Here is a 26974-nt window from a genome sequence, read left to right on the forward strand (position 1 = left end):
CTGTCATCTTTCTTCGGTTCTGACTCAGTTAACCTCCGTGTTTATCACATATATGTGTCCTCTCCATTCTTCTTGTCATTACTGAATCTTTGAGATCATTATTTTCAATTCTTTCTGTGATTTAGAGTTTAAAGTATTGTCCCAGATAACAAAACTAGATATTATAAGATCCAGGATACAAACTGAAATACACATCTAACAAAAACTTTATATGCTTTATAGTCACAGTAATCATTTAAATAACTGTTACATTGCTGATCCCCTGGAGAAGGGCATGGTTACCCACCCCAGTATTCTTGTCTAGAGAATTCCATGGATAGAAGAGCCTGGTGGGCTACAGTCCATGGGGTTGCAAAGAGTTGGACATGACTCAGTATGTCACAAAGAGTTGGATACGCTTCCACTTTTCACTGCTTTTCAATATTGCTAATATATGGCATTATCTATGAATTTGTGTCCCCAGATTATAATTTCCCCCACTGCTATAGGCAAAGTCAAAAGTGAATTGAATTGCTCTATGTATAATTTTCCAGAATTCAAAACTATAAATGCTTAAATGTTTCTTTCATAATGTTTCATCGTAATAGAGACCACCACTCCTTTCTAGGGTAGAGCTGGATTCTAGAGTAGAGATAATTACTACTTCTTATGATGGCTGCAAGATGAGAACAGTTTACAGTTGAATATTGTCACTCCAGCACCCCAATCCTGCCCCCACATGGTTTATCTCAGGAGGCCTGTAGTCAAAGAAAAGTTAATCGATTCAACACCTTCCTTCCTCCCTTCAGTCTTTCAAGGACTCTGACATATAATGTTCCCTCAAGGGTAGAATTTTCAAACTCAGGATTCACGAGTTCCTTCAGAGAGCTTATAAATCCTGGCAATTGTACCCCAATGGTGAAAATATGTGTTTCTTCGTTTGAGGCCTCGTTCATAGTTCTTATCTGACTTTTGAGTTAGTTCATGATGAAAAAGAGTAACTACATTGTGAGTCGGTGATTGAGTTGTAGTCTGGGTTCTGCCACTGATTGTTAGTGTCTGATCAGTTTTGAAGCAATCACCTACAAGTATTTAGCAATATTTTGGAATGTCATTGTATCGATTTGGCCACATTTGGGGGAATCCAGCTTTTTTTTTTTTTTCCAGCTTTTAATTTTAAATAAGGATTTATTTGCATGAAACAAATCATCTGTGTTATAGTTTATATTATAAAAGACATTCTGGTTACTTGCTTTTAGGTTGCTATAGTAATTGTGTTAATGTAATGGATATCTGTTGACAATGCTAACTGCCCTACTTCCATCATAGGGTGTTGAAGGAAACAAATGAGGTAATGCACCTGAAAGTACTTTATAAATGATAACCAACTTGGAATTGTACCAGTGATTGTCATTATCACAACTTGACTGGTTAGAAGCATTGCTAATTTAGGTGTACCAGAAACATTACCTAGCTCCAATGATGCTCTCCCAGGATATTTATGAGTACTGAAAAGTTCTGACTCAGACCTGCAAAATTCTGAAAATTTAAGATATATAATCCACAACAAGCCCAACATTCAGAAAATCCTGGGATAGCAAATTGCTTTGAAGTTTATTCATATAAATTTTCCTAAATCAAATGTGGTTAGGCAAGTTTGTACCTGAAGAGTTACTTTTCAAAAAGAAAGAAGATTTCTCTATATGGATGAAATTGCAAACTGTGACCAACATGACACTAGGAAGCAATTTAACATTGGATTTGTGGGTTTCTTTTTTTTTAAATTTATTTATTTTAGTTGGAGACTAATTACTTTACAATATTGTAGTGGTTTTTTACATTGATATGAATCAGCCATGGGTTTACATGTGTTCCCCATCCTGAACCTCCCTCCCACCTCCCTCCCCATCCCATCCCTTTGAATCATCCCAATGCACCAGCCCTGAGCACTTGTATCATGCATTGAACCTAGACTGGTGATCTGTTTCATGTGTGATAATATACATGTATGATAATATGTATGTTTCAGTGCTATTCTCTCAGATCATCCCACCCTCGCCTTCTCCAAGAGTTCAAAAGACTGTTCTATATATCTGTGTCTCTTTTGATGTTTCGCATGTAGGGTTATCATTACCATCTTTCTAAATTCCATAAATATCCATTAGCATACTGTATTGGTGTTTATCTTTATGGCTCACTTCACTCTGTATAATGGGCTCCAGTTTCATCCATCTCATTAGAACTGATTCAAATGAATTCTTTTTAATGGCTGAGTAATATTCCATTATGTGTATGGAATTAGGCTGTCTTTTCACTTTGCTTATAGTTTCCTTCGTTGTGCAAAAGCTTTTCAGTTTAATTAGTTTGCATTTGCTTATTTTTGCTTTTATTTCCATTACTCTGGGAGGTGGGTCATAGAGGATCCTGCTGTGATTTATGTCGGAGAGTGTTTTGCCTATGTTTTCCTCTAGGAGTTTTATAGTTTCTGGTCTTAGGTTTAGATCTTTAATCCATTTTGAGTTTATTTTTGTGTATGGTGTTAGAAAGTGTTCTAGTTTCATTCTTTTACAAGTGGCTGACCAGTTTTCCCAGCACTGCTTGTTAAAGAGATTGTCTTTTCTCCATTGTATATTCTTGCCTCCTTTGTCAAAGATAAGGTGTCTATAGGTGCGTGGCTTTATCTCTGGGCTTTCTATTTGGTTCCATTGATCTATATTTCTGTCTTTGTGCCAGTATACCTTACTATCTTATTCTTATTTGTATAATAAATGTGAATGTATACTGAAGAAAAATATAATAGAGGGTTTCCTTGGCCCAAAATTTCATAATTTTCTAAGATTTTTAGCTTTCTCTCATTTGTTCTTCCTTTTGTCCCCTATTTTGATTTCTTCTTTTCACTTCTTTTGTGTGTACATGTGGGTATGTGTGTAGACCTCCTTTCAGATCCCACATATGCTTGGTTTTATTTAGCATCTGTCTCTGTCAGTGTTCTTCTTAGAGTATAACGCCCACACCTCCGAAATTGTTACACCATGATGAGTGTACCCCTTGTGTGTAAGATACTGCTTTTTTTGTGAAGTTTTGTTTCTATTAGAACTAGACTTTATTCTTTTTTATAGAATTGGGACCTTTTCTTAAAAAAACTATTTATTTTTAATTGAAGGAAATTTGCTTTACAGTATTGCATCGGTTTCTACCAGACATCAACATGAATCAGCCATAGGTTTACCTGTGTCCCCTCCCACTTGAACATCCCTCCTTCAGAAAAATCTTTGACACAGTTTTATATTACAAGACCCTAAAATCACAACCTATTTTCAAAGTCACTCAGTGTTACTTTACATGAAGCAGTTCATTGATTTTAGCACAGACTTCACAAAAACGTTAGTTCTCTTTTTGTAAGAACTAATAAAATAATAATGGAAAAGAAATCGCAACCCAGTCCAGTATTCTTCCTTGGAGAATTCCATGGATAGGAGAGCCTGGCGGGTCCTAGTCCATGGGATCACAGTGATTTGGATGTGACTGGGCAACTAATATACACACAGTAAAATAATGGAATGAGTTTGAAAAAGTATATATTGTGACAGATCTCAGGCCTTCACCGTCAGAGTCATCTACAGACCAGAGCCCATCACTGGGTGAAGAAAATATTGGGAGTTTTATTGTCATTAATTTCTCTGTGTGTGTGTGTGTATGTGTCTCCCTCTTTCTTTGTTTCTCTCCAGCAGATACAGCAAGGAATTTTGCTCTATTAATTAGAAAAACTTCAGTGGATATCACTCTGACAACATGCAGTCAGTATACTACATATTCTCAGTGGCAAATGCCAAAAAACTTCTACTTGAACTACCTGTGTACCACTTCAGAGATTGGATTGGACACTTTTTAAAGTTCATAACTAGATGATAGCTCATAACCATCTAGTTACAAACTTTAAAAAGTGTATAAATTGTTGGTCATGAATTATGCTCTTTTAAAACTGAAAAATATGTATGAATATTATTTTGTTATATATCTTTTGATATTTGCTTCTGTCACATCTATTGAAAATAATTCAATTTAGTGGCTTGTACCTTCTATGGTACTTTACATGTGCTTCCCCTCCCCCCCAATATTTATGTATCAATGGATTTTTAATTTCTATTACAAATGTGTTGACATACAGACCCATTAGATTCTCTAAATGGATATAAAGCCTTTGTTTTTTGGATAGAAAGCTTTTTTGCATGTTTTAAGTTGTATTTTAGGGGTCCGAAAATAGGTATTATAAGCAGTGTGTTTTCATCTGTGCCATGCTGCAGCATCGTACGTAATTATTCTGTGGAAAAGATAGGTCCGTAGAGCATGATATTTGGCCTTGTGAACATCCCTACAGGCATTGAATGTTTGATGTTTTGAGTTTACATTACAAATCACAATGTCTGCTCTTTTATTTTAAATGTCTGTTGTTGAGCAGCCCTTTAGAATTTAAATTGAACCATATCATATTAACAGACAAGTTGAAACTGAACTTCAAAATTACCCCCTAATTTTACCAACTTTTTAATTATTATTTTTATAGGGAAATCATGGCAAGTGGCTTTTCTATATTCAAAATGCCAAAGCATTCCATTAAATTAAGCATAGTGCAATCCACTTTGAAATTCAGTCTTGTTTTAAAACCACATTTGATGAGGTGGGAAAAATAAAAAGTGAACGAATCAGGGGAAAAGCTAAAGAGACTTTAATTGGCAGAGGTTTGAGTTGCTTTTGTTTAGTTACTTACTGTCCTTTTGACAAAGTACACGTTGAAGAGGCTTTGTAAGTGCTGTTCCACTGAAGGACAAACAAGGGTACTTTTCAATTGAGCCCTTTTAAGTTTTGTTCCTCACACTCCCGCTGCTGTTGGAGGCTACTCCTAATGCATTGTGGCTCCATGTTCGTCTGCAGCCTGTCACTGGAAAATGTCTCTCTTCTCGTTGAGCGTGCTGGAGTCTAACCTCCAGGCTCCCTTTTGAAAGGCATCACTGTATGGAAATCAACACTCATAAAATGATGATAAAGAAAGAGTTTGTTTCTTAAAGGTCAGGACAAGAAGACACCCTCAAATGTTGTAGAGCCTATTTCTTCCGGAGTAGGTGCTTTAACTTCAGCACAGAGCACGCTGAGTTTGAAGTCTTGTGATTTTTCCACACTGGAGTGAAACTTATTCAAGCTCATCTACTTTTCAAGTGGTATCCATCACAGCAGTTTATCTTGATGTTGATTTCGTTAAGTGTTATAGAAAATTAATTTATATTTTCTCCAAAGATCTTCTGACTTGGGTTGTAAAAGCTCAGGGGTCGCCTTTGGGAGTGTTCTTTAGGGCAAGAAGTCCCTGAGCCGAGATCACAGGTGTCTGTAAAAGAAAGACACTCAGGCAAGAAAGCTTCTATTTTTCTTTTTAACTAGAAAGTGTACTTTTGTTAATAAAATGTAGTCATACTATGTTCTTAATGTTCATCTTCTGTGAGCAATCAAGGCGGCCTTCTCTTCTCAAGTCCTCTGTTTGTGTGTTTCATGAGAAGAGTTTTGCTTGATTCCTGCTCATACGTGAGTTTATCTACCAACAGGACTTTTTCAGTCACTGCAAACTTGTCTTTACCCAAATGTTTCTAATATTTCAAAAGCCTTTCAGATAAATGAAGTACCCCTGTTTTCCTTGTCCACACATACCACCCTCTCAGTTCCAGAGCTGGAGTTTTAATGCGTGGAGCACTTGAAAAAGACCCATTGACCCAGGTTGAACATGGACATTAGGGAACAGTGCCAGCCCTTCTTGTTGCTCTAGTCCCTGTAGCTTTTGGAGATGTCACTTATTCAAGAGTCAAGAGCCAGCCACCTGTTTCATCAGCCTCTTCCCCCTCACATTAGCGGTTCAGGCCCTTGCTGAATAGTAACGCTCTAATCTGGGGAACACATACAGCATTTTTCTGAAGCTGATTTGTCAGGCTCAGCTAGCTGGAAGATTCTGTGTGTTTGCGCAAGTGTATGTTTTTCAGTTACCCTTGAGGCACTTGTCACGACCGTGCATATTAAAATTAATCAGACCTCCTCGGCCTGAGTGTCTGTGTGTTTAACACGAAGAAGTGGATATCAAGCAAATGCTCTAATTAAATGGGCCTGCTTGGTTTTGTTCTAGTGGATTCTTGGTCTTTTTCCTTTAATAGGAGTTGCTTATGTGGCAGGCACGGACAGCACTAGAATCGGTGGAGAGCTCACTCAGAGCTTCCTTTGCCACCTGCTCCCAGAGTCCTGAGACCTCAAGGACTCCCAGCGTGCCCTCCTTAGCCTCCCTTAGTGTGGCAGAGAAATAGGGCCAAGACCATGAGGGAGCAGCGAGGCTAGGACAGAACAGGCTGAGCATATGACCTGGCCATTTGGGTTGATTAAGATAGGCTGTCTCACATGATGATAAACTTTGGACACCAGATTGGGCTCAGTGCTCCCACTCGGATGATGGAGTTTGACTCTGAGGGGAAGATCTTGTGGAGAATTCAGAACTGATGCCCTTTCTCTATGTCCTGAATTTGGGAGTCCACTTTTATTCTTGTATCTCTTCAGGTCATCTACATATATAGAAGCTATTTTATGAGACAATAAGTAGTAAAGATAAGTGTATATATTAGCATATATTGTGTGTATGTGTGTGTGTGTGTATATATGTATATATGTGTGTATATATATATATATATATATATATATATAAAATTTCACTTTTAGTCTTATAATTTGGCCTTAGCTTACTTAGATTTATGTTAGACTTTTCTCTTTACTTTTGGGAAGACTGTCATGGGCAGGACATTTGGAAACGAACTTTGACAGAGAGTAAGCCAAAAACACTGAAAATGTCTCAGGTTCCCGAAGCAGTAGCTTTCTTGTTTGCATATTTAATGTCATAAATGAGGTAAGCTTTTAACACCCAGAAAGCATATGGATTTTAGTTCCAATCCATCCATATTACTTGGACTTTTTTTTTCATATTTTAGAAAATAGAAACAAAACTTTCTTCAGAATGTTTCACATTTGAGTTTATATATATTCTCTTTATATAAAAAATAAAACATAGATCCAACATTGAAAACAATTTGAAAAATAATGAAAAATCTCTTCAGTGTTAGAAAGTTTGGAGTTACAATTTAGCAGATCTCCAAATAACCACGGCAGGTTATCTGGTGAAAGATGACTCTGGCCGGACATGGTCCATAAAATTGATTTGTTCCTTCCCAAATTGAAAGGGTTGGACAGTTCCAAAAAATGAAGCATTGTTTTACAACTTTTCTTCCTTTCCTCCCATTGTGTCTAAGAGGTAAAAAGGTCCAGCCATTAACCTACATGCTCTCTTCTTGATGTGGGCATGCAGCTCACGTGGAGCTCTGTATCGACAGCGCCAAGCGACCGTGTGATACACACAGCATCACACAGACTCCTCTGCTCACTCAGGTTACTCCTTGTTATTTATTAACACAATGCAGACTGTTCAGTGTGGGTGTATATGAAATAGAAAAATAAAGGCCCTGAACAAGCAAATACATCTTTCATCATTCCTTTTGTTTGGTGTGTTTACTCTGTGCTATTCTTGGTCCATAGAAGTTATTTGACAGTTCTGCAGAAGGGTGAGGAACCTTTTCTTAAACTTTTGTTTTGTCTGTAGAAAAAAGTTTTCTATCTGCCATTCTCTTTTCTTTGCAATCTATCTATATAAAATGCTTTTAAAAAAAGACTTTTATTGCTATTAGTATGACAAGAATAGGTGATTATGAAACATGATAGACAGTTTTATCTAACTTGTTTGAAATGGACAGTTAAGGGACTAGAAGTCTAAGACAGTTTTCGTTTTTAAACTTTAATTAGACACAGAGAATGAGATATTCTACAAATCAGCTTTTTACTTCTTTCTAAGAAATGGACCATTTGTTCTTAGGCCTTATGTCAGCTTCACTGAAATATTGAGCCTTGATTTCATTTGTGTTTGAGTTCTCTCCTCCCTCCATATTAATGTAATATCAATGCCATGCTCGTTGCCTGGTATAATTACTGAAGAGATCAGTAGCTGGGAGAGCATGTCATAATGGAGCATGTCTGTTTATTATAACAGGACAGTGCTCCTAAGCTGATATTTTGTGTGTAATAGATTAGAATTGATTTGTTGTTTCAAGATGAATTAAATCTGTTTCATAGGCCTTTTATTTCTGAGGAGTCAGGCTCTGTAGAAATTGTGTTCTACACAACGGTTCATACACCATCATGTGACATTAGTCAAGTGGAAGACTTGGGAGCAGAAAGCAGTAGAAATGAACATAATGCACCCTTTGCAATTTAGAATCTTGTTTCCTTCTGTTTTTTTTTCCCTCCTTTTCCCAACCATAATGTTTTTGCATCAGTCTTTGCTCTGGCACTCTTAGTATTTTTCATCTCTGTCAAGATACCATGGTTAAGGGATGAGAAGCACCTAGACAGGGAGGTAGCAGTTTTGAGAGCAATTCCCTGAAAATAGGAGGGTGGGTTCTCAGCCTTCCCCTACAGGACCACACTCCAGACTCCCCACAGAAGTCATGTCCAACAGCAAAGTTAAACAGATCAGAATCAGACACCTGCTTGCATTTCACCTCCCCGATGCTTTATTTTAGCCCTGCATGTTCCATGCTGCCGGAGCACATCCACCTTGCTACTGTGCTTAGGTTTTCCTCCTTCTGGCTCATTCCCACTAGGGAACCAAGAAAATTGATGATAAATTGAAGTGGTATGTATTTTTTTAAGTGCATCTTTTTCACTTAAAGAATATTGTCCATGCGTGTGCTAAGTCGCTTCAGTCGTGTCTGACTCTTTGCGACCCTATGAAGGGTAGCCTTCCAGGCTTCTCTGTCCATGGGATTCTCCAAACAAGAATACTGGAGTGGGTTGCCCTGTCCTCCTCCAAGGGATTTTCCTGACCCAGGGATCAAACCTGAGTCTCTTATGTCCCCTGCATTGGTAGGCGAGTTCTTTACCCCTGGCACCACCTGGGAAGCCCAAAGAATAATGTGATTAGGGGTTAATAAAAAACGTTAAGTCAAAAAGCGTAGTAAACATAAGAGTCCTTGACTTGTCTCTGCAGGAATTTTTCTTTTGTTTTCTAAATTTAAAATATTCAAATTAAGAATATTTGCAAGTTTCAAAGTGTATTCCATTAAATAGGGAAATATTGCTTTTTGAAATGGTTTGTTTAAATTCCAAACAATGTGAACCCTTTCTGAAATAATGTCTAATAATTGTTTTGAAGACTTAGCGTTAAAGAAATATTAAATATCTACCTCTATCAGTTATTTTTATCAACATCTCTGCTCACATACACAGGACAAAATCTTGCCAACTCTATTAGACCCCTGAAATTTCCCTAGAATCAAGGAGTACACACACACACACACACACACACACACACACAAAATAAATAAAATAAGTTATAATTAGGTTTTAGGAGAATTTATCTCACTTAATCTCTAAACTAAGAATTTTTACTTCAAACAATTTTGAAAAAAGGAAAAGACACAGATCAGGATGTCAATACAGAACAGAAGCTCCCATTCTATTCCTGTTTTATTTTTTCCTTACCTTTGGACTCCTGCTAACGTCCTTTGTAAAGCCTCTCTTAATGCCCAGGAGAGAGTCAATACCTCCTTTCTGTGTAATCCCCCCTTTTTTTCTTTTCCTATTTGCTCTCCTATTTACTCCTTACCTCATTCTGACAGGAAACACTTATTGAGGTCCTAGTATATGCTAGCTATTTAATAGGTGAATGTAAACAGAAATCAAAGCTACATTTCCAGTCCTTAATTTGCTCATGGTGTTTTGGGAGAAACAAACCGTGTGACTTGGTGGGGAAAGGAACTCAGGAGGCTCTCTAGGTGGCGGCAGGGGGGCCTCACACCAAAAGGGAACATGTAGTGAATCTCTGTAGTTATTTAGCCTCAAAGTTAATATCTATGTATTGATGGACATATCTTTGTTTATGTCACCTGTAGGGGCCATGTGACTGTTAGGACTTCTTAGCCAGTTCAGTTTACGTGCATGTGCAGAAGGCTGTTAGGGTGTTCACCAGCTCTCTCTCTGCATGTAATGTGACTTCCCTTTTTACACTGTATGTGTTTATTTTGGCTGTGCGGGGTCTTCACTGCTGTGTGGGCTTTCTCTGTTGTGGCCAGTGGCTACTTTGCTTTACAGCGCCCAGGTTTCTCCTGGCGGCGGCCCTTGGGCCGCAGAGCACGGCCCCGTGCACGCGGCTCCGGTCCCGTGGCCCGTGGGCTCAGTCGTTGCAGCTCTCAGGCCCTAGAGCGCGGGCTCAGCAGTCGTGCCTCACGGCACGTGGAAGCTTCCTGGGCGGAGCGTTGAACTGGTGTCCCCTGCATTGCAGGCAGACTGGTAATCACTGGACCATTAAGGAAACCCTGACTTCTTTTAACGTTGTTTTTCTCATCATCTCATCTTTTCTGGGTATTTTCAAGTTATTGATTTCTGCTTATCCACAGCTTTCTGAGGGAGATTTACAGCCCTAAGGAAATATTCTAATTGCATTCCCCCAGGTTCTCAGACTAATAAGGCTAAGAATATAATGTATCATTTCCGCTTTCTCCCATCTTTAGCCTTTACTGACTAAAATAATAGAGGATACTGTCTTTGAACTCTTATTTTAGTAGAATAGGAAAGCCGAGACAAAATCATGGTAATAATAATAGGTACATAACCTAAATCTTACTCAGAGCTAAAATTCACTTAGCTTTGTAAGTTCCTGATTCATGTACTCATCCATTCACAAATTTAAATGCTTAGCCAAAATTCTTTTACAGATCATTTGCTCTGTAATTATAACCTCACTTTTATTTTTTAAATTGTATTTATTTTTATTGTAGTTGATTTATAATACTGTGTTAATTATCGCTGGACAGCAACGTGACTCAGTTGTGCATATGCATATATTAATTCCCATATTCCTTTCCGTTATGACTTATTATAGGATATTGAGTATAATGCGCAATGCTCTACAGTAGGACTTTGTTGTTTATTCAGTCTATATATACCAGTTTACATCGGCTAATCCCAAACTCCCAGTCCATCCGTCTCTTATACCCCTCCCCCTTGGGAAGCACAAGTCTTTCTCTACATCCCTGATTCTGTTTCTGTTTCATAGGTGGGTTCATTTGTATCATATTCTAGATTCTACATATAAGTGATATTTACCTTTCACTTTTTTCCTGTGGTATTTGTCTTTTACTTTCTGACTTACTTTACTTAGTTTGATAATTTCTAGTTGCATTCATGTTTCTGCAAATGGCATTATTTTATTCTTTTTTATGACTGCGTAATATTCCATCGTATGTATGGACCACATCTTCTTTATCTATTCATCTGTTGAGGGACATTCAGGTTGCTTCCATGTCTTGACTCTTGTGAATAGTGATGCTATGAACATTGGGATACAAGTATCTTTTTGAATTATAGTTTTTGTCTGAATATATATTCAGGAGTGGGATGGCTGGATCATATGGTAATTATATTTTTACTTTTCTGAGGAACCTCTATACTATTTTCCACAGTGGCTACACCAACTCACAGTCCCACCAACAGTGTAGGAGGGTTCCCTATTTCCTACACCCTCTCCAGCATTTATATAACCTCAATTTTAGACAAAACTGCTTGAATTCTAATACATACAAGTATATAACAGGTACATGTGGAACAGAGTATTAATACATTTTCCCTGACATACTCACATATCATGTTGGCAGTTAATAAAATGCAGTGCATATTTTTAGAAATTATTTTCCCAAAGAAAAAATGGTGGAACAGCCTGAGGAATATGGAAGTAGACATTTAATTTCTTCTCAAGAGTGGAAAAAGAGCCTCAGTTGGCATGTGATATGGTACTTGTGCCATCTTATGTGTTTTATTGGGTCTCCTGGAGACCTTTATTAGACTGGGTGGGTAGGTCAGCCTGCAGCTGCAGTGAGTTCACTTCCTGTCTTACTCTCCAGCCTCACTTCTCATTTCCTAGCATCCATTGCATCATTCTTTATGACTTGTTCTAGTAATGCTGAATTGCCCATGCCTTTTTGCAGCTACCATGCTTTTCTTTGCTTATGATGATGTCTGTTCACAATGCCTTTTACCTTTTGCTCCCAGATGATTGCCGTTCATTCTTAATACTTAGTTTGTTTCACCCACCTTGCCAGAAATTTTCTGCTAACTCTAATTGCCCTCACCCAGCCTCCCTTGAGAAATTGTTTTCTCTCTCTTTCTCTCCATTTCTGTCTTGTCTCCATTGAACTTTGATCTCCTAAAGCTGTGGTTGTCAAACGATGGCCTGTAGGACAAGTCTCGACTGCTGCTTAGTTTTATATGACCTATGAGCTAAGAATTGGACTTCCCTGGTAGCTCAGACAGTAATGACTCAGGAGACCTGGGTTCAATCCCTGGTCAGGAAGATCCCTTGGAGAAGGGAATAGTTACCCACTCCAGTATCCCAAGGACAGAAGAGCCTGGCAGGCTATAGTCCATAGAGTCACACAGAGTCAGATACGACTGAAATGACTTAGCACATACCAAAATTCTTGCCTGGAGAATGCCATGCACAGAGGAGCCTGGCAGGCTACAGTCCATGGGATCACAAAGAGTCAGACACAACTGAGCAACCAACACATGCACACATGTGAGCTAAGAATTTTTTCCCATCTTTGAAGAAAAAAATCAAGAGAAGATGATTTTATGACACATGAAAATTATATGAAATTTAAATGTGTGTCTTTAGATAATGTGTTATCAGAACATTGCCATGCTCATTCATTGACCACAATTGGAGGTATTGCCCTGTAATGTACCTTAGTGATGTAATAGTAGAGTTGATTATAGCCTACAAAACCTGAAATATTTGCTACATGGCCCTTTATAGTCTGCCCACCCCTGTCCTACAGGGCAGGAACACAGTCTCAGTCACCCCATCATCCAGAGTTCCTAGCACAATGACTTCTAATTCAATGAGTTAACTGAATGGTGGAATAACCTGTCTCTGACCTGAAACAAGGCGTCTACTTCTGGGTTTCTAGTTCTCTTCCTAGGAAGTTTAATAAAGGAAATACTGAATTATGAAGACCCAGATGCTAGATTTTGCTCTGTCATTATCTGGATAATCTTGGACAAATGCTTCATTTCCCTTTATTTGAAAATAAAATTATTTCATTAAATGAGCTATATATTTCTTTCTAGATACAAATTTTAGAAACATTTTAATATTTTATAAAGGCAGTATGCAAAAATGCTTAAAAACAAAATTGGAAAGCCCATATTTTGTTAAGAAATATGAGCAAAAGGACAGAACAGTGAACTCTCCCAGATCTGTTATATAAGAGGTTAATCATTGGTATTGATTATGTGTTCTATAGAAATCCAAATAAAAATGAAATTTGCTGTTGGTCTGTATATTCATTTCTATCTAGGGATAGAAGATAAGATGGTTTGTTGTAAGATCTGTGGCTTATAACTTACCTGCATTTCGTTGAGTGAAAATTTTATCTGGATAATGAAAAGCAGACATTGAATGTTAGTTTTTGCCAGAATCCTGAATTATCCTGTATTTACTTCTCTTTTTTAAAATCATGCTCACTCTCTTATATGAACCTACCTCCCCAAAGATATTACAAGGGCCAGAAAGAGCAGTGTTGATACCAACCTATATACTTCGTTTTATAGATTAAGAGATTTACAGAGTCCTTACATCTCTAAAGTAACTTTTTAAAAAAATTCTAATAGGATGCCTGCTGTAATCTTGGAAAGTCATAAAAGTATCTTGAATGAAAATATCACAACATAATATAAGGATTCTTTGGGTGAAAATTGTTTCTGCAATTTGTACCTCTTTCTAACATATTTCTCATTTATAATTTTATTCATTCATTTATTTATGGCTATGCTGAGTCTTCACTGCTGCACAGGCTTTTCTCTAGTTGTGGAGAACAGGGGCTACTTTCTAACTGAGGTGCGGCAGCTTCTTTTAACGATGGCTTCTCTTGTGAAGCACAGGCTCTAGGGCATGCAGGCTTCAGTAGCTTCAGCACATGGGCTCAGTAGTTGCAGCTTCCAGGCTCTACAGCATAGGCTCGGGCCTATGTGTGGCACGGGCTTAGTTGCTCCATGGTATGTGGGATCTTTCCAGATCAGGGATTGAACCTATATCCTCTGCATTGGCAGGCAGATTTTTTAACACTGAGCCAACAAGGAAGCCCTCTTTCTAACCTATTTTAAAAGTCAATCAAAAAGGCAAACAAAATTAAACTTTCATTTTAAATATTTACTTCCATGAGTATATTCCTGAGTAAAAAGGATCATCCCCAAAACCTATAAAAATTCTGTAGGTAAAAGTTCTTTTAATGTTTCCAGTAATTTAAAAGCTACTAAAGAAGTGAAAAACTCAGATATATCCATGAAGCACTTCAGGAAAAAATCTTTTGTAGAAGTTCTGTGTCAACTTCTGTGACATAACCTCAAGAAATAATAAATAAGTAATTTTGCATAGTCTCCTCACTTGTAGTATTATGGTCCTACTGCTCTGTACAGTATTTTTCCATTGCCTTCTATGGGAATCTCGTACTGAAACACTGCAGTCCTTCAGTATGGGACATCTCGTTGTGGTACATTTCCTATGAATCCACTTGCTTTGTGGTCTGTCATTCAATCAGGTCAGCTACTCAGTTCAGTTCAGCTCAGCTCATGTCCAAATCTTTGCGACCCCATGAATCGCAGCACGCCAGGCCTCCCTGTCCATCACCAACTCCTGGAGTCTACCTAAACTCATGTCCATTGAGTTGGGGATGCCATCCAGCCATCTCATCCTCTGTTGTCCCCTTCTCCTCCTGCCCACAATCCCTCCCAGCATCAGGGTCTTTTCCAGTGAGTCAACTCTTCACATGAGGTGGCCAAAGTACTGGAGTTTCAGCTTCAGCATCAATCCTTCCAATGAACACCCAGGACTGATCTCCTTTAGGATGGACTGGTTGGATCTCCGTGCAGTCCAAGGGACTCTCAAGAGTCTTCTCCAACACCGTAGTTCAAAAGCATCATTTTTTTGGCGCTCAGCTTTCTTCACAGTCCAACGCTCATACATGACCACTGGACAAACCATATCCTTGACCAGATGGACCTTTGTTGGCAAAGTAATGTCTCTGCTTTTTAATATGCTGTCTAGGTTGGTCATAACTTTCCTTCCAAAGAGCAAACATCTTTTAATTTCATGGCTGCAGTCACCATCTGCAGTGATTTTGGAGCCCCCAAAAATAAAGTCTGACACTGTTTCCACTGTTTCTCCATCTATTTGCCATGAAGTGATGGGACCAGATGCCATGATCTTAGTTTTCTGAATGCTGAGCTTTAAGCCAACTTTTTCACTCTCCTTCTTTACTTTCATCAAGAGGCTCCTCATTGCTCTTCACTTTCTGCCATGAGGGTGGTGTCATCTGCATATCTGAGGTTATTGATATTTCTCCCAGCAATCTTGATTCCAGCTTATGCTTTTTCCAGCTCAGGGTTTCCCATGATGTACTCTGCATATAAGTTAAATAAGGAGGGTGACAACATACAGCCTTGATGTACTCCTTTTCCTATTTGGAACCAGTCTGTTGTTCCATGTCCAGTTTTAAGTGTTGCTTTCTGACCTGCATACAGGTTTCTCATAGGAAGTATATAAAGGGCAGTTCAAGAGAATTAATTTCAGTGAGATCAGAACATGGTATATGTAAAGCATTTTTAATTCTACAGGGGATATATGTTAGTGTTATTGCTACTACTTGAAGTTTTCTCATACCATTTTTCACTCAAATATTTGCCAAGCACCGATTTCTCTATTTGGAATTCTGAATGTCCTTAAAACATAGCTGAAACACATCTATAAATAAATATTCTTTTAATTAAATGAATAAAAAGGATCACAGTACTCCTACATTCCCATTTGGATTTTTTTTCATCTGAAAATCTATTATTGCTTAAATGTCAAGATTCACCTTGTGATTCTAAAGGAAATAATATTTCCCTTATTTTGCTTCATGTGATATAATTATGGCATATAAATGTCAAAATATTAGTAACACTATTTGTTAAAATGAATGCACTTATTTCAATAAGATTAATTTAGCAGTCATCTCTCAAGTTACATTCATAATATGCAAGGAGATTATTTTGCTAATTGTTAAGCATATAGACATACACTTTCGAGAACTTAGAAATTCTTAACTTCCTTCAGAAAATTCAGGGATACATGTTTTTTCTTCTTATCAAGCTGGTAAACGAATGAGTAGTGAGAGTTTAAAAATTATGTAGTTTGTGTCTAAAACAAAGTAAGCATTTACTTGCTGAAGGTGGGTTTCTACCTGCAATGACAATTACAGAACAGCATGTGTTTTTATTAAAAGGCATTTGAAACAACTTATTTCTATATCTGCTTTTGGATTTCCTGAAAATACTGTTCAGAAAAATTCTGTGATTTTTATGTCGGTGAATGAGCCGACGCTTCTGCACCCTTTCTTTTCCTGTCTTTCTTGGGGTGTCCCTGAGCTCTACCCAGGCTGAGACAGATGGCTGCTGGTTTAGCTGTGTGCGTGGGAGAGAGGGACTTCCACATGTGATTTTTACCATTTGGTAGTAATTAGTTTGTTGTATAAATTAACATTAACTGAACCGTTCTTCAGGCATTGTTTGTAATTATCTTCTTTGAGTCTCTGAGTTGTGTAAAAAGATAAAAAGCAGAGAAGAAATTGTTCTTTATTTTATACAAAGTGGACCAATCTATCATTAGGCTGAATAGATCAACAATTACTGTTTGCATGCCCAATAGACCAAAAATTTTGAAATGACTGTAAAACAGAAAAACAAACCAAAAAGGAAACCAAAAAAAGTTGGAACTTGACGCTTGAGAAATACAGTTAGATGTTCTGAAAATGTGTAATTTTTGTTTTAAGATAGAACTGAGTGTAAGGGAAAAGTGCAATACAGTTTGAGGTATTTTTCTTCACATCTTTTAAAAAAATAATTTTTTTTAGTTCTCCCAGTAACTTCCATTCGAAGGTCACTAGTCTATCTTTTTTCTACTTTATATGTTACATACTGTGTTCAGGTGCTTTCATATAAAAACATTTTCATATACATTTTATGAGAAGCATTTTTTAAGATATAGTGTCAATATTCATCATCTTAGGCAGAGCTATTCACTAGTAAGTGGGACTTTCATAATTCAGGTTTTAAACTCTGTGATGGAGTCACCATTTCCTCCCCACCTCCACCCTCAATAAAGATATTTTATATGAAGGAAACAAATAATAAGCAAACTGTGTGTCTTAAAATTCCCCTTCAGTTTGATTTTGGCCTTGCTCATGTTATTTCTGGGTTTGAAATATTCCTCTTGTGTCTTTCTCTAAAGAGATCTAATAAGTAATATCATATAACAGATTGTCCTTTAAAGCATAAGTGTTTCTTTCTGAAAAAAAAAAAAGAAACTCCCATCTGTGTTTTTTCTTTGGAAATTGCTCTAAGAAACTACCAAGAAGAACAAATTATTGCTAGACATATTTTGACCCAAAGTATTTAAAGTATGTCATTGCACTTTTACTGTCCATAACACAGTCATAATTTTGATGTTGACAAGAAAATATGATGGGCATTATCCTACTAAGAGCTTCTTTATTGCAGCCCATAAGGTAATAAAACCTCAGTCACAGCAGAATTAATATTTGTGTTAACCTGCTATTAGCTTATTAATAAAACTAAAAATGTATACCATAAGTAGCTATTTTCTGTCATACAGTTTCAGATATTAATCAGGTGTTACTTGTAGAAATTATAATTACCAGCAGTAATTTATTTCTTTGCTTTTTAAAAAATATTGTAGCACTTTATTTCATGGATACAATTACTTAGTGAATCTCAAAGATTTAAAAATATCCCAATACAATTGCAAATTACTTGGAATAATAACAGTTTTCCTTTATTTAGCATGGCTATGTTTTACTGCATTTTTTTAGTGAATGAACAGAATTAAGGCACTGTTTTTACTATGACTAAGTGGGAGATTTATTCCTGAAATGCAAGATGGTTCGACATATGAAAATCAATGAATGTAATACACCTCATTAACAGAATGAAGGAAAAATTTTAAAGAATAGAAAATATATAAAACATGTTCTCAGGCAATGATGAAATTAAACTAGAAAACAATAATAGAGATTTACCTTTAAAATTCCCCAATATATAGAAATTAAACAGCTCACTTTATTAAAACGAAGATGCTTAAAACCTGGGTTTTGTTTTGAGTTGTTGGATAAGCCATTCATTGGGCTTCCCAAGTGGCACCAGTGGTAAAGACAACCCCCCCACCCCCCACTCCTCCCTAGGCCCCACTCCCTCACCCCTCCCCACCCCCCACCCCGCCTCCCGCCAATGCCAGAGACAGAAGAGATGAGAGTTCCATCCCTGGGTCAGGAAGATCCCCTGGAGAAGGGCATGGCAATGCACTTCATTATTCTTGCCTAGAGAATCCCATGGACAGAGGAGCCTGGCAGGCTCCATATGTTGCAAAGAGTCAGTCACTACTGAAGCAACTAAGCACGCTTATCCTATTATTCCAAAGTTAACAGAGACATGCTTTTTTTTTTTTTTAATCATTTTTAGTGAGAGTGTTTCAAAGTTTCTGAATTATTAAAACTGTGAGATTTTCAAGTATTTCTAATGCAGAACTTATTTTTATGAAATAGGAAAACTCAAAGTACTATATGCCTAGAAGTTGGCCTCTCTTTAAAGTGTATCATGTTGCATTTTCCATAATTAACCAAGATTCTGAATCATGCTTCTCCTTTAAATGTGTATCACTATTGACAATTTGAAGGCTCCAGAGTTTCTGAATTTTCACAAACCTTACCTTCTCAAATCTTGCACAAAAAATTGCTGCAAATCTTGCACAAAATGGCTTATGTACATTTACTTTCTGAAATGAGAAAAAAGAATCATTATGTCTTATCTCTTTATTTTGGCTATAAATCAAATAAACATAAAAACCTTATGCTCTGTGCTTTTCAGAATCTAGAGCTGGCTAAGAAGGAAACAGCCTTAATCCTGAGGATATTTCCTTTCCCTGCTTCACTGGATAGAAGTGTATTTTCTTGTAAATTGGGCAGTATACAGAATTTGGTCGAATTTTGAAGGGCAAACTTTGTGTCTGCTCAGAATCATTCCACGTACTATGTGTTCCCTGTAAGTGATATGAGTATAATTTTGGTAAAATATTTTAAGAGAACAGTTTTTGGTTTATACATATTAGGATTCTTAATATTAGGCCAAAATATTCCTCTGTGTGAGAGAAAATAGTCTTTATGCTCCTCAAGTAAATTTAGATCCTCATTCCTGGAACGGCAGCAAAATAAACACTTCTGCTTCCAGACTGTTTGATTTTGCTTCACTTATGTACTTGTGTGCATAAGAACATATAAATCTAGGCTTACATGCACTTCTTGAGGAAATCACAGTATTCTACCATCCCCACCCATATAGACTAAACCATTTTTCCATTATTCCTCAGGTCAGCATTTTTATCTAATATTTCTTTTTTATTTTTAGATGAAAACAATCTACTATTGACAAATAACCTACACAGAAAGGATCCTTGAATATTTTTTTGGCAACCATTTGAAATGCAGACTCCTGTATGACATGATATATTTTGGATCCAAAGATAAGAAGGGAAGGGGAGAAAAAAAGCAGCTCTTCTGTGGCTGTGGCCGTGAAACTCAAAGAGAATACATTAATTAACCCAAGAGAATTTCTAGGAAGCTGGAGTGAGAAGCCGTAGCTTTGAAATCTAGTGATCTTTATCCACTGTTGGGTTTGGGTCAAAGACCTTGGACAGAGAAGGAAAAAAAGGGAAGGAGGTACATTATAGGAACCAGATGTTAAAAACTGATAAAGGCTACCAGCCCCCTGCTGCTGCTATCCACCGCCACCTCCATCAAAAAGGTGGCATTCTCCTCTGAAGCCCCTCTGTCCTTCGAGCAGAGAGAGACACGCACAATTTTGGCTCTGCAGTTTTCCTTTGGCCTACCTTGTCGAATGGCCCTAGAAGACTAAACAGGTGTTATCTACTTTTGATTTCAGTGCATTTAAATTAATCCTGTCAGCTCAGCTGTTAAAACAACTGTCATCTCCAGCTGTTAGTAATTTTCGACTGGGCACTTTCACAGGTTGCCAAGATCTGAGCCTGCATCGTGTGTCTCTCTGAATGCAGTAGAGTAACAATTGTGGGTTTTTTAAAGGGGCTTGTATTGTGATGCTGCACAGATGAAATGATCATAATAACAATAATTTCCAAAGATTTTCTGGTGCCATGTTTTGTGGTATATAAATAAACCATGTGCTGAATGCCACTCCTATCTATATTCTGTGATGTGTTACATAACTTTTTTTTAAATCCGGTGATCAATAAGTCAACTTGGAAGTATAAAAGAGAGAGGTCTTGATGAAGTTAAGAGATAGAGATAGTACTGAACCTGCTTGTGATGATATCTGTGTTTCCAGAAACAATAGTTGCTTCAGGTAGACTTATGGTTTTTCTTTCACTGAAATAATCAGTAAAATATTGTTACTTTTTTAACAGTTTGAATAAATTTTCACTTTCAAGTCAAATAGAAGGCTTCTGGCTACATCTCCTCCTATTGAAATTTTAATTCATAAGAGGCATTTGTTGCATGCCTCTTTCAATATTTAGAATCTATTTCAGTTAGTATGTATTCAAATCTAATATTGTAGGGGAGAGAAAAGGCCATCAGGAAACTCAGTTTATTATTAACAATCGGAACCTGCTAAAACTGTGCAGGAATCTCAACACTATCAAAAAAGACTTTCATTTGCCACTGATGTAATCACCTGGAACCAATGAGTTTTCCTCCTATCCTAATCTTACACATTGAAAATGGAAAAAATGATCAGTTTTCTGTTTCTATTACAAAGTATAAATTTGGGTTAGCTTTTTACTGTTAAAAAGTATATTTCCAAATAAAAATAAATATATGAAACATTAATTCAAAATTGTTTGTATTTAAGAAGAATATAATCATGCCAATAATGAAAACAGTTTTCAATATGAGGGACCAATTCTAAAATTTCTGGTTATCTTAAAATATTTTATTTGAATTTATGTAATACAGATGTGGAATAACTGTGCTCTGCATTTAGTAATTTCTAAGGAATTTCTGATTCCATATTTTATTTTAATTAATTTAATTTAGCTAATTTTTAAGAGGATATTACATATACAAGGTAAACAGTAAGAAAAAAAAAAGTAAGAACGTCTATGTAATAGAAAGCATTTCCTCTTTTTTATTCCTGTTCTTCACTCATCCAATTTTAGCTCTAGAATGATTCATGTAACATGTTTTCTCCGGTTTATCTCCAGAGATATTCTGTGCCTATGCATGGAGCAGTCTGAGTGTGTGTGAATAGGAGCACATCAGAAGGATATAATGCACACACATACACATGCCCTAACTTGGATGTCATTACCTCTGGTTTTACATATTAATTACATAATGTTTATTACCTGAAAAAGCAAGTGATAAAGTCATGTATACAGGAGAAAGAAGGATAATATTATGATGCATGTGATATATAGGTGTGGAAATTTAATAGTTTTTATAGCTGAGGATTTTAATTCACATAGAATAAAGAATAATAGATGTTAATCTGTCTATACTTAACACAACTAAGATGTATATGCACTTTTGATCTAGTAACTCCATGATTGGTAGCTGAATATTCTCACAGAGATGCTAGAATTTGTAAATATTTTGTTTGTGACATTATTGTTAAATTTCTAAATGTCAGGAGGCTGGCTATATTACTGTGCATTTATAGATGAATTTCTGTGACATTGTTAAACATTAGGGAAATTTATCCATAGAAATATGGAAAGATATCCATGATTTTTAAGTTCAAAATGTTGAACTTGTGCTCGCTTCGGCAGCACATATACTAAAATTGGAACGATACAGAGATTAGCATGGCCCCTGCGCAAGGATGACACGCAAATTCGTGAAGCGTTCCATATTTAAAAAAAAAAAAAATGTTGAACTTAAAAAGTTTATAATAGTAAATATAGGATTATAATATTTTTAAAAGTGGGGCTTCCCCAGTGACTCAGTGATAAAAATCGACCTGCAGTGCACGAGACTTGCAGGAGACTCAGGTTCAATCCCTGGGTCAGAAAGATCCCCTGGAGGAGAAAATGGCAACCCACTCCAATATTCTTGCCTGGGAAATCCCAGGAACAGAATATTCTGGTGGTCTGCCGTCCATGGGGTTGCAGGGAGTTGGACACAACTGAATATGGATGCACACATTTTTAAAAGTATGTGCGTGTGTGTTTATATGAAATGTATTTTAAGTATCAAATATTTATCTAAAGTATATATATGTTATTGACACATGTTTTGCTATATTCTAGTAACATTTGACTAATTACTAGGAATTAGATCTTTAAAAACTGAGCAATCTTTATTAATGCCTAAAAGAATCCATTACCGATGGATTTTGCTTTTAGTTTCTATGTATATTATTTTACATAAGCAGAAAGAATCATTAAAAATATAGGAAATATATGTGAGTAACCACTAAATTAGGTGATGGGGTAGAGATGGGGGCAATACAGTGGATCATGAATGCATGCTAATCTGTGCCCAACTCTTTGCAACCTAATAGAGACTGTAGCCTTCCAGACTCCTCTGTTCCTGGGATTCTCCAAGCAAAAATATTAGATTGGTTTGCCATTTCCTCCTCCAGGGTATCTTCCTGACCCAGGGATTGAACCCATGTCTCTTAACTCTCCTGCATTGGCAGGCAGGTTCTTTACCACTAGCATCACCTGGGAAGCCCACAGAGGATCATAGGAAAGACATAATAAGGGTAATAGATTGAAATATAGAAATAGCTTTGCTTCTTTTATTTCTGAAGCTGTATTTGCTGAAATACTTCCTTTTAAAAATTTGATGAGAAAAAAAAAGGAAAAAGCAGAATACGCTTGCCCACACAAGCATACACAAAGAAATAGTCTGAACTATTTAACAGGTATGCATTGCTCAAAAATTTGTTGTAGTTGTTTGTCGTCTTAGTCAGTAAGTTGTGTCCGACTCCTTTGCGACCCAATGGACTGTAGCCCGCCAGGCTCCTCTGTCCATGGGATTCTTCAGGCAAGAATACTGGAGTGGGTTGCTACTTCCTCCTTCAGGGGATCTTTCTGACCCAGGGATTAAACCCATGTCTCCTGCATCTCCTGCATTAGCAGGGGGATTTTTTTACCACTGCGCCACCTGGGAAAGTATGGTCATTAGGAAGGTTAAAGGACCTTGTGACTGGAAAAACTATACATAGAATTCGTGGGCGTTTTATTGTAACTTATAGTCCATTGTTACTGCAATTGTGACTCTGTTTGCTAAACACCCTATTGTTAAAAAACAAAGCCAGAAATTGGTGCAGTTTGCTAATTGCAACCCTGTCTTTTCCCTCCACGTCACTACTCTTACTACTACTGCAGGAAATTTTTTGATGGAACAAGGATAATTTTGCATTGTGATAGCACCTCAAGCTTGGGTTTACATGTTAAATTGATTCCAAAGCTATAAACCAAAGATTAAAAGAACTGTTTGAGTAAAGCTGACTCAAGTGAACCTCTTTGTATTTATGTCAGAGTTAAACATGTCTCTACCACCTATTAGGAGCCAAGTGTTACCATCAAAGCTGATCTTCTCATCTAAGTGCTCAAGACTGGGGAGGAGAAGGTGTCAGCGCATGGCTTGACCTTTCCTCTGGGTGCAGGGTGCCTTCTAAAATAGTCCAGCCCTATGCCTTCTGATGGCATTCTTAGGAGCCGTGCCGAGAAAAGCTAGGTCTAAGTGTAGAACACTGATTTTCCACCAAAGTATGGGAGGTTATAATGGAAGAGAAAAAACCCATGAGGGGAAATGGCAGAGTCTCACTTTTCCTTGGCTCTGTAAGGCTATTATTGTGAGTCAAAACAGAGAAAGAATTGAAAGGATTGACACTTGCCTTTTGTTTTTTCATATGCCTTTTGCCAGAAAAAGAAATGCAATCACTCATAAAATTGGATATCTAAACCTTAAAATATTCCCAATTCCATAAATTCAAAGGAGATATTACAGTGATGTGTTCTACCTGTATCACCACTTAGAATAGTGGTGAGCAAAGGCTTTATACTGATCAGGCAAATTTCAAAATTTAACTGCACAGACAGTAAATTATTCTGTCAAATATTAAATTTCAAGATTATTAATAGGAAATGATAGCTGTATGTAGAAAACATGTAGACTACGAAAATTTTCACTTAGATGATTATCTTGACTTTGCTTTGAGTTATCATATTTGGTTGTGTATATTTATGTAGACCAGTCCAGTGCTTGTCTATCAGATTCCTAAGATATTGTGTTTGGATTGTAGAAAATACATAAACAGGTTTCTCTTTTAGTGATAGATAATAAAAGCATAAAAATCATAACAAACTAACTTTGATTAGCTTGAAAAATTGTACTAACCTTAGTAATGCTACTTAAAAAAAAACAAACATAACATTTATTGGGGCTTCCTCAATGGTTCAAGTGGAATTGAATCCACCTGCAATCCAGGAGATGCAGGAGACGTGGGTTGTTCTATTCCTGGATTGAGAAGATCCCCTGGAGGAGGGCATGACAACCCACTCCAGTATTCTTACCAAGAAAATCTCCTGGACAGAGGAGCCTGAGGGGCTGCAGTCCATGGCATTGCAGTGAGTCAGACACGACTGAGAACACACACATATTTATTGAACATACAGCAATTTTTTTTTTCCTTAGGCATGATGTACTTCATTTCTTCATTTGTTTTCTCTATATTAATCTATCTACCTACTTACCTACCTGTAAGTAATCTATCTACTTACTTACCTACCTTCCTCACTGTAGTTGAGGAAACGGATGTCTCTATGGATTAAATACATTGACTAAAAGTTAATAAAAGCAGGACTTGAACTTTAGAGCTGTCTGGTTGCAAAGCATCATCCATTAAACTCTATATATCTTACAGCTTCAAGAAATATGATGAGCAGAGTTAATATGAATACATTTTGGAAATAATGAATGAATGAATTCGTTCCTTTATTCATTTCACAGACTTCTTTTTAAACAGCTGGGCTTGCAAAATACTGTGACATAAAGCAAGTAACAGGCCCGCCTTATCAAATAGCAGTGCTTTCCTATGATGAAGACTGTTTCTCCAATGTATCAGTAGCAATGATAGGTAGCTCGAGAAAAAGTCAGACATCAGGTAATGATAAATTCTATTTTAAAAAGGCAGAGATATCTTGCTAGGGAAGAAAATAGATTGTTTTGTGATAGAGTGATGTCATTGAAGATGGCCATTGTCTGAATAGGTGGCAACTGGGTGGGGAGGGGGCGAAAACACTCTAGGATTTTGTCAAGGGAGGTTGGGGTTGGGTGAATGTTTAATAATTTAAAGCACAGAGGTTAATATGCATCAGGTATCATCAGGGGAAATCATTAAGTTTATTGGGAATATAGGATAAATAAGTTGAGAAAAGGAAAATAAATTAGATTTTAAGTATATTTTAGAGTCAGATTTCAGAAGTCCTAAATGTTACAGTAAGGAATTGAAATACACTGAAAAGCTGCTGATGACTTTCCAACAAGGGAATGTTCTGATCAAAGTTCTATCCTCAGAAACCATTTTTATCATTGATTATTGCACCTTACTACACACTTGCTTGAGTTACTTCTGGCTAACAATGATAACAAGCAGTTATGTCATGGATGTCCTGATAAAGATTAATACCTGTGGATTTTTTTTCCATTTTAATAGGATTTTATTAGTGTTGGTATATAGACATTGTAATGAGTTAGCTCAGGGTATCTTTATGTTACTTTTACTTTATGTAGCTTTATGTTACTTTTTTAAAATAAAACTTGAGTTTTACTGTAATACTTATTTCTGCCATGAGATTTTAAGTACCCTGAGGCCAGGAAGCAAGTTTATTTACTAAATAGCATGTACTGAAACAGATTTCAATACATGACAGTTGGCTGTTTATTGTTTATTGATTGAGGTGATTTAAGCAACATTAACTGTTTACTTGTTATTTGCTAAGTGGATAAATTGTAAACAAACAAAACTCAAATCATAACTCTCTGGCTTCCTCTGTCTGCAGCTCTGTCTGAACAGATATTCATACATTGAGCTTTTGTCACCATATCATAAGTTGTCACACTGCTGAATGATATTCTTGTTGTACCATCTTTTTGAAAGCTTTTAGCCCTTCCCTTTCCAGGATAATGTTTATATGTCCTTTCAAATATAGCTAAACATTACCTCTTCTAAGAAGGGTTTTCTTCCCTCTTGTCAGGCTGGTTAGAAATTCAGCCTCTGTGCTCATTTTTAACGCTTACTTAAGATTCACTATTTATACCGGATAGCACTTAATCACTCTGTTTCACAATCTCTTTCTCCACTAGACTATAAATTTCTTGAGGTCATGAACTGAGTTATTTCATTTTTGTATTGCAAGACTAATATGGTACTTCATTGCTGTTTAGTCATGAAGTCGTGCCAGACTCTTTGCGACCCCATGGACTGCAGAATGCCAGGCTTCCCTGTCCTTCACCATATCCCAGAGTTTGCTCAAGCTCATGTTAGTTGAGTTGGTGATGACATTCAACCATCTTATCCTTTGTCGTCCCCTTCTTCTCCTGCCCTCAATCTTTCCCAGCATCAGGGTCCTTTCCAATGAGCTGACTCTTTGCTTCAGGTGACCAAAGTATTGCAGTATCAGCTTCAGCATCAGTCCTTCCAGTGAATGTTCAGGGCTGATTTCCTCTAGGATTGACTGGTTTGATTTCCTTGCAGTCCAAGGGACTCT

General features: G+C 36.9%; 1 protein-coding gene and 1 non-coding gene across 10 annotated transcripts in view; both read left to right on the forward strand.

Annotated features, from left to right (window-relative positions):
- Window positions 1-26974, forward strand: part of SOX5 (SRY-box transcription factor 5) — a 1093182-nt gene that overhangs the window by 776810 nt on the left and 289398 nt on the right. The window lies entirely within an intron of this gene.
- LOC136156704 (U6 spliceosomal RNA) lies at window positions 22006-22109 on the forward strand. Its single transcript, XR_010661191.1, has one exon. It is a non-coding gene; the product is annotated as a U6 spliceosomal RNA (small nuclear RNA).

Source organism: Muntiacus reevesi, chromosome 1 (assembly GCF_963930625.1).
Source record: "Muntiacus reevesi chromosome 1, mMunRee1.1, whole genome shotgun sequence".
NCBI lineage: Eukaryota > Metazoa > Chordata > Mammalia > Artiodactyla > Cervidae > Muntiacus > Muntiacus reevesi.